Source organism: Oncorhynchus tshawytscha, linkage group LG03, assembly GCF_018296145.1.
Source record: "Oncorhynchus tshawytscha isolate Ot180627B linkage group LG03, Otsh_v2.0, whole genome shotgun sequence".
Classification (NCBI taxonomy): domain Eukaryota; kingdom Metazoa; phylum Chordata; class Actinopteri; order Salmoniformes; family Salmonidae; genus Oncorhynchus; species Oncorhynchus tshawytscha.
Genome location: NC_056431.1, coordinates 19,539,889 through 19,546,450, shown reverse-complemented (window position 1 = coordinate 19,546,450; position 6,562 = coordinate 19,539,889). Strand labels below are relative to the sequence as shown.

Sequence of the window (6,562 nt, the reverse complement as noted above, 5' to 3'; positions counted from 1 at the left end):
CCAGGGTGTGGCATGGGGTTTTTGTAATTGTGGTGTGTTTGTCTTGGGGTTTTGGTGGTGGTATTGGGATTGTAGCTTAGTGGGTTGTCTAGCAAAGTCTATGGCTGTCTGGAGTGGTTCTCAATCAGAGGCAGGTGCTTATCGTTGTCTCTGATTGGGAACCATATTTAGGCAGCCATATTCTTTGAGTTTGTCGTGGGTGATTGTCCTTAGTGTCCTATGTGTACTCGTTGTTAGTTTGCACCAGATAGGCTGTTTCGGTTTCGTTTATTGTTTTTTTGTAAGTTCGTGTTTCTTTGTTGTATTAAACATGGATCGCAATCGACACGCTGCAGTTTGGTCCGACTCTCCTTCATCACCACTAGAAAACCGTTACAGAATCACCCACCAACCAAGGACCAAGCGGCGTGGTAAACAGAGGCAGCAGCAACAGCAGCAGCAGGAGAAGCGACAGGTGCAGCAGGAGCAACAGCAGCAGCAGCAGCAAAGGCAGCAGCAGGAGCAAAGGCAGCAGCAGGAGAGGCAACAGAGGCAGCAGCAGCATTGGGAGAGGCTGCACTCTTTGGATAAATGGACTTGGGAGGAGATCCTTGACGGACAAGGACCCTGGGCAGAGCCATGGATGGAATTGGAGCTGTCGGCGAAGCAGAGTGCTGAGTCTGAGAGTGTGGAGGATGTATTGGACAGAGTAGAAAGAAAGGTGTGGGCTTGGCATAGCATGCACGGCATACCAGTGCCAGCACTACGCATCAGGCCTACAGTGCGTCCCACCTGTTCAGCGCTGCCGGAGCTTTTCTCCTCTACAGCGCTGCTGGAGTCTCCCGCCTGTTCAGAGCAGCCAGAGCCTTTCTCCTCTCCTGCGCGGCCGGAGTCTCCCGCCTGTTCAGCGCAGCCAGTCTACAAGGAGCTGCCAGTCTGTAAGGAGCTGCCAGTCTGCACGGAGCTGCCGGTCTGCACGGAGCTGCCGGTCTGCACGGAGCTGCCGGTCTGCACGGAGCTGCCGGTCTGCACTGCCGGTCTGCAGCTGCCGGTCTGCACGGAGCTGTCGGTCTGCACGGAGCTGCCGGTCTGCACGGAGCTGCCAGTCTGCACGGAGCTACCAGTCTGCAAGGAGCTGCCAGTCTGTAAGGAGCTGCCAGTCTGCACGGAGCCGCCAGAGCTGCCAGTCTGTAAGAAGCCGCCAGAGCTGTCAGCCTACATGGAGCAGCCAGAGATGTCAGTCTGCATGGAGCAGCCAGTCTGCATGGAGCTGTCAGTCTGCAAGGAGCTGTCAGTCTGCAAGGAGCTGCCAGTCTGCACGGAGCTGCCAGTCTGCACGGAGCTGCCAGTCTGCACGGAGCTGCCAGTCTGCACGGAGCTGCCAGTCTGCACGCCAGAGCTGCCAGTCTGCACGGAGCCGCCAGAGCTGTCAGCCTACATGGAGCAGCCAGAGATGTCAGTCTGCATAGAGCAGCCAGTCTGCATGGAGCAGCCAGTCTGCAAGGAGCTGTCAGTCTGCAAGGAGCTGTCAGTCTGCAAGGAGCTGTCAGTCTGCAAGGAGCTGTCAGTCTGCACGGAGCTGTCAGTCTGCACGGAGCTGTCAGTCTGCAAGGAGCTGTCAGTCTGCAAGGAGCTGCCAGGCTGCAAGGAGCAGCCAGTCAGCACGGAGCCGCCAGAGCTGTCAGTCTGTAAGAAGCCGCCAGAGATGTCAGCCTATATGGAGCAGCTAGTGCCGCCAGTCTGCCAGGATCCACCAGTCAGCCAGGATCCGCCAGAAGTGCCAGTCAGCCAGGATCTGCCGGAACCACCAGCCAGCCAGGAGCTGGTAGATCTATCTACCTGCCTGAGCTTCCTCTCACTCCTGAGCTTCCTCTCACTCCTGAGCTTCCTCTCACTCCTGAGCTTCCTCTCACTCCTGAGCTTCCTCTCACTCCTGAGCTTCCTCTCACTGGGACTAAGACATTAAATGAGTGGGGTCCACGTCCCGCGCCGGAGCCGCCACCATGGACAGACGCCCACCCGGACCCTCCCTATTGTTTTGAGGTGCGTTCGGGAGTCCGCACCTTAGGGGGGTTCTGTCACGCCCTGGTCAAAGTATTTTGTGTTTATCTTTATGTATTTGGTCAGGCCAGGGTGTGGCATGGGGTTTTTGTAATTGTGGTGTGTTTGTCTTGGGGTTTTGGTGGTGGTATTGGGATTGTAGCTTAGTGGGTTGTCTAGCAAAGTCTATGGCTGTCTGGAGTGGTTCTCAATCAGAGGCAGGTGCTTATCGTTGTCTCTGATTGGGAACCATATTTAGGCTGCCATATTCTTTGAGTTTGTCGTGGGTGATTGTCCTTAGTGTCCTATGTGTACTCTCTGTTAGTTTGCACCAGATAGGCTGTTTCGGTTTCGTTTATTGTTTTTTGTAAGTTCGTGTTTCTTTGTTGTATTAAACATGGATCGCAATCGACACGCTGCAGTTTGGTCCGACTCTCCTTCATCACCACTAGAAAACCGTTACATTATCCGGGTAGCCGGAAAGTAGAGCATTGCAATAGTCTAACCTAGAAGTGGCAAAAGCATGGATACATTTGTCTGCATCATTTTTGGACAGAATGTTTCTGATTTTTGCAATGTTACGTAGATGGAAAAAAGCTGTCCTTGAAACAGTCTTGATATGTTTGTCAAAAGAGAAATCAAGGCCCAGAGTAACGCCAAGGTCCTTCACAGTTTTATTTGAGACGACTGTACAACCATCAAGATTAATTGTCAGATTCAACAGCAGATCTCTTTGCTTCTTGGAACCTAGAACAAGCATTTCTGTTTTGTCCGAGTTTAAAAGTAGAACATTTGCAGCCATCCACTTCCTTATGTCTGAAACACAGGCTTCCAGGGAGGGCAATTTTGGGGCTTTACCATGTTTCATCGAAATGTACAGCTGTGTGTCATCCGCAAAGCAGTGAAAGTTAACATTATGTTTCCAAATGACTGGTAGAACCATTTTGGGTTCCATGTAGAACCCTTTCCACAGACGGGACAGCCGAATAACCTTTTTATGTTCTAGATAGCACCCTTTTCTCCTAAGAGTGTAACTTCTGAACCTGAAGAGGGAACACCAGACCACTTTTCATTGCAAGCTGACTACAGTCATCGCCTGCCCCAATCCTCTGAATGTTGCCCAGTGTTCTCAGCTATGCTCGTCCAATCTTCACCACCCACGCCTTCACCATGGCCCTTAGCCCACTTCAGACCCCACATGGCTCCTGATCCCAACCTGCCCATGGAGGGGGCCATACGGACCAAACTCACCCAGCAGCTGGAGCCAGAACCCCTGGAAGTCAACAACGAGAGCCACATGCACGCCGTGCCCCCTGGATCCGAGTCCCACTTCCCAGTCCTGGTGGTCAGCCCAGATTCGACTGCCTCTCCCAGCTACAGCGCCACCACCTTCTCAATGAGACCCTAGCCGAGGAGCTGAAGACCTGTATTCACGCACTGGCCATCCAGGCCAAGACACCCCAGCAGTGGGGCAGCAACCCTAGTATAGCCAAGAGCCCACCCTGCATGGGAGGATCCAAGGGGGACCACAAGGTGGAGGAGGAACTCAAGGCTGGATGGGACTGACCAGCGAAACTCAGCAGTCATCAACCCTGGTTCTAAAGAGTAACAGCCTGTGCAGGCTTTGGTTCCAGCACAAACTCATCTATTAAAATGTGTTGTCTGTTCAAGACCTTGATTAGTTTAATCAGGTCTGGAACAAAAACCTGCATGCCCATATGCCTGCAGTTGAAGATGGTGTCTATTAACATTGTTGTAAACTAGTGTGATATAATTTCATTACTGCTTGAGAGGTTGTTTCTAAATGAGCAGCATCACTTCGGTCTCTTGGCAGTTTAATTCAAGAAGAGTTGTGTTTTAGATTAATTAGACTCTTGCATTTAGTGGCCATCACTATAATGTCTCAAGATCTTGTAGTTCAGTACTATGTGGTACATTGAACTATATGATATGATATGAAGTGATGGAGTGTGTCTGTTTTGTCTGAAAATAAAATGTCTTGTATGTGAGGGCAGAAGTACGAGAAGTCAAGACAGAATAAAGAATATGTTTTCTCAGGTGCATTGTGGCAGTTTTGTGGTTGGCATCATTTATTACATTATTTATATCATTATAAATATTTAATGAAATATTGCATGTCATGTTTTTGTTTTGTATACTACCTTTGCATACACATCTGCAATATAGGTTTAAAAATTGCTGTGTTTTGATTTTGAAATGGAACTCTAAATGTAGTACTAATGTTACCACATGAGGGCAGTATGTGCAAATGTTATGTTGATTTGAAGTGCAGCGTTGACAGAATGATGAAACATGGCTTCATTCTTTCATTATGACACTGCCTTTCATCAACTCTTCAACACAGTAATGATTAAATCCCATAATACTTTTTATTTCATTTCTCACCATAACAAAATGCCAGTGTTATAGCAACAGGGGATAATCACTCAAATTGTGGAATATAAAGGGTTGGTTAATAGAGGTGGTCAAACTCGATTGTCTTAACTCACATACAGGATGTATCACAGTTCACTTACTTCCTTATCAATTTGACTTATTAGCCTGTCTTTTCTAATTATTGTGGATGGCTTAGGGCCAGAAGACAGGGTGAAAGATGTTGGTGGTTCTCAGAATGACATATCCTAACCCTATCATGACCGTGTGTTTCTATTTCTGTCTCGGGCTGTATGTGTCAACGTGAAGGTCCTCTTGTCCTACCCTCAACCCCAGGACCTGCCAGAATATCTGTTATTACAAAAACATGTAAGAGTAATGGCACAAAAAACATTGTTGGTGATAGCCTAAACAAACAATGAGCAAACATCTTTTCCCAATGTGCTGTTTTTCCAATAAATTAGTAAACATTTTAATGTTTTAGGAGGTTTTATTGAAATATTTCAGTACATCAACAAACAGGATCACTTTAAAATATGCAACTAAATCAACAATATTCAACAGAGCCAAAACAACCATCCAAGCGGCCATTTTTCCCATACATTTTTTAAGTGCTGAAAAAAGAAAGATCATCATAAAGATGGTCCTTATTGAATGTGGAGTCAACTCAAGGTTGACTTCTACGAACGTCCCTGTCTGGAATAGACAACCTGTCAGGCATTACAAAAGGCCCTGTAAGGAAGGTGAACAACTGGTGTCACTGGTTTGAAAAAGGAAAACAGTAACACAACCATTTTATGACCCTGTCTATTAAGAGTCAGGCCTCAGGGGGAGACGTAAACTACTACACAGGGGCAAAAAGCGAAGGGTGAAGGCAATTGCAATAAAGTCTACTGCCTCGGGAAGCAAAGACTTGTCTCTGCAAATTAGATTTACCTGTCACAATTCCAGGTGCTGTTATGAGGGAGTGGCGAGGAAGACACGTCAACGATTTTAAACCAGCATAGCATAGTGCTGTTGCAACAAAAAATGACGAAGTTGATTGGTTGATATCCTTCATGAGTTGTTATGAGATGAGAGTTTGTAGAGTTTATTGAACTGCTAGTTCACAACTCAATCAGAAAATGCTGACGGTGTATAGGTAGCATGGGTTAGGGTCAATTGCTTTCCAATTGGTAATACTTTGAAATGTATTCATTTAAAACTATAAGTAATGTTGAAATATAATGGGTTATCTTCAATTCATGAACTGAAAGGAAATTAAATTAATGGATGGACAATATTAAAAACTAAAACAAATTACAGCCAACTCTGGTAGATAGGCTGCTTTCCCTCTGGCTGGTCCCTGGTGATGATGGATCATTCAGGGGGTCCCGGGTTGCCCACGTGTCCTGGTCTGGGTGATCCATCAGTGGGAACCCACCTCAGTGGTAGCCTGCTCTACGTCAGAGCCAGGAGTAATGGTGCCAGGCCGGTCTGGGACCCTGGGCAAGGCAGGGTTCCCGCGATGGCCCCTGATTTACGCTCCCGGCTCTGGACCAGGTCTCCTTTTGCACAGCTGACCCCTCCAGGTTGGCGGTCAGGGGGGCTCAAGGAGAGGAGGGAGGGAGGCACCAAATGGGTGTCTACTCTGAGAAAAGGCCCTGCCGGGGCCTGCTTGACCGTCCCAGGGGACTATCTCCCTCCACAGCCCCCCTGGTCAGCTGCAGTGTCTGTGCAGCATGTGTGTGGAGGGAAAAGAGCCTGTTAAACACATTTAATTAAACCCCACTAGTAACAACACTTGTTAAATTGACATGTTTTGAATGATAAAGCTGGGGGTGTTACACATTAAAAACTATTAATCATTGTAGGAAATGTTACAAAGACCCATGACTATTATATGGGATGATTTGTACTAGCTTTATTATCCTATTTTGCCTTAAAAACATACTTTGGCATGTCTTCACAGTACACTCGTAGGTCAAAATAGGGAATACATCACATTCAAAACACTAATTACAAGTTAGAAACTTCAGAAAAGGTTTTAAAAGTTCACACTGATCTGATAAATAATCATTATCTGGTTTCACAATGTGAGAAAAAACAAGTGTTGGATTTAAGATGACAGTAATAGCCTATTATAAAAGCCTACTAAGTCCTTTAATTG

General features: G+C 47.1%; 1 pseudogene; it reads left to right on the top strand.

The window, feature by feature from the left end:
• Positions 1–3,132: 3,132 nt before the first annotated feature.
• On the top strand, positions 3,133–3,585 carry LOC112244998 (annotated as a pseudogene).
• The last annotated feature ends 2,977 nt before the right edge of the window (positions 3,586–6,562 follow it).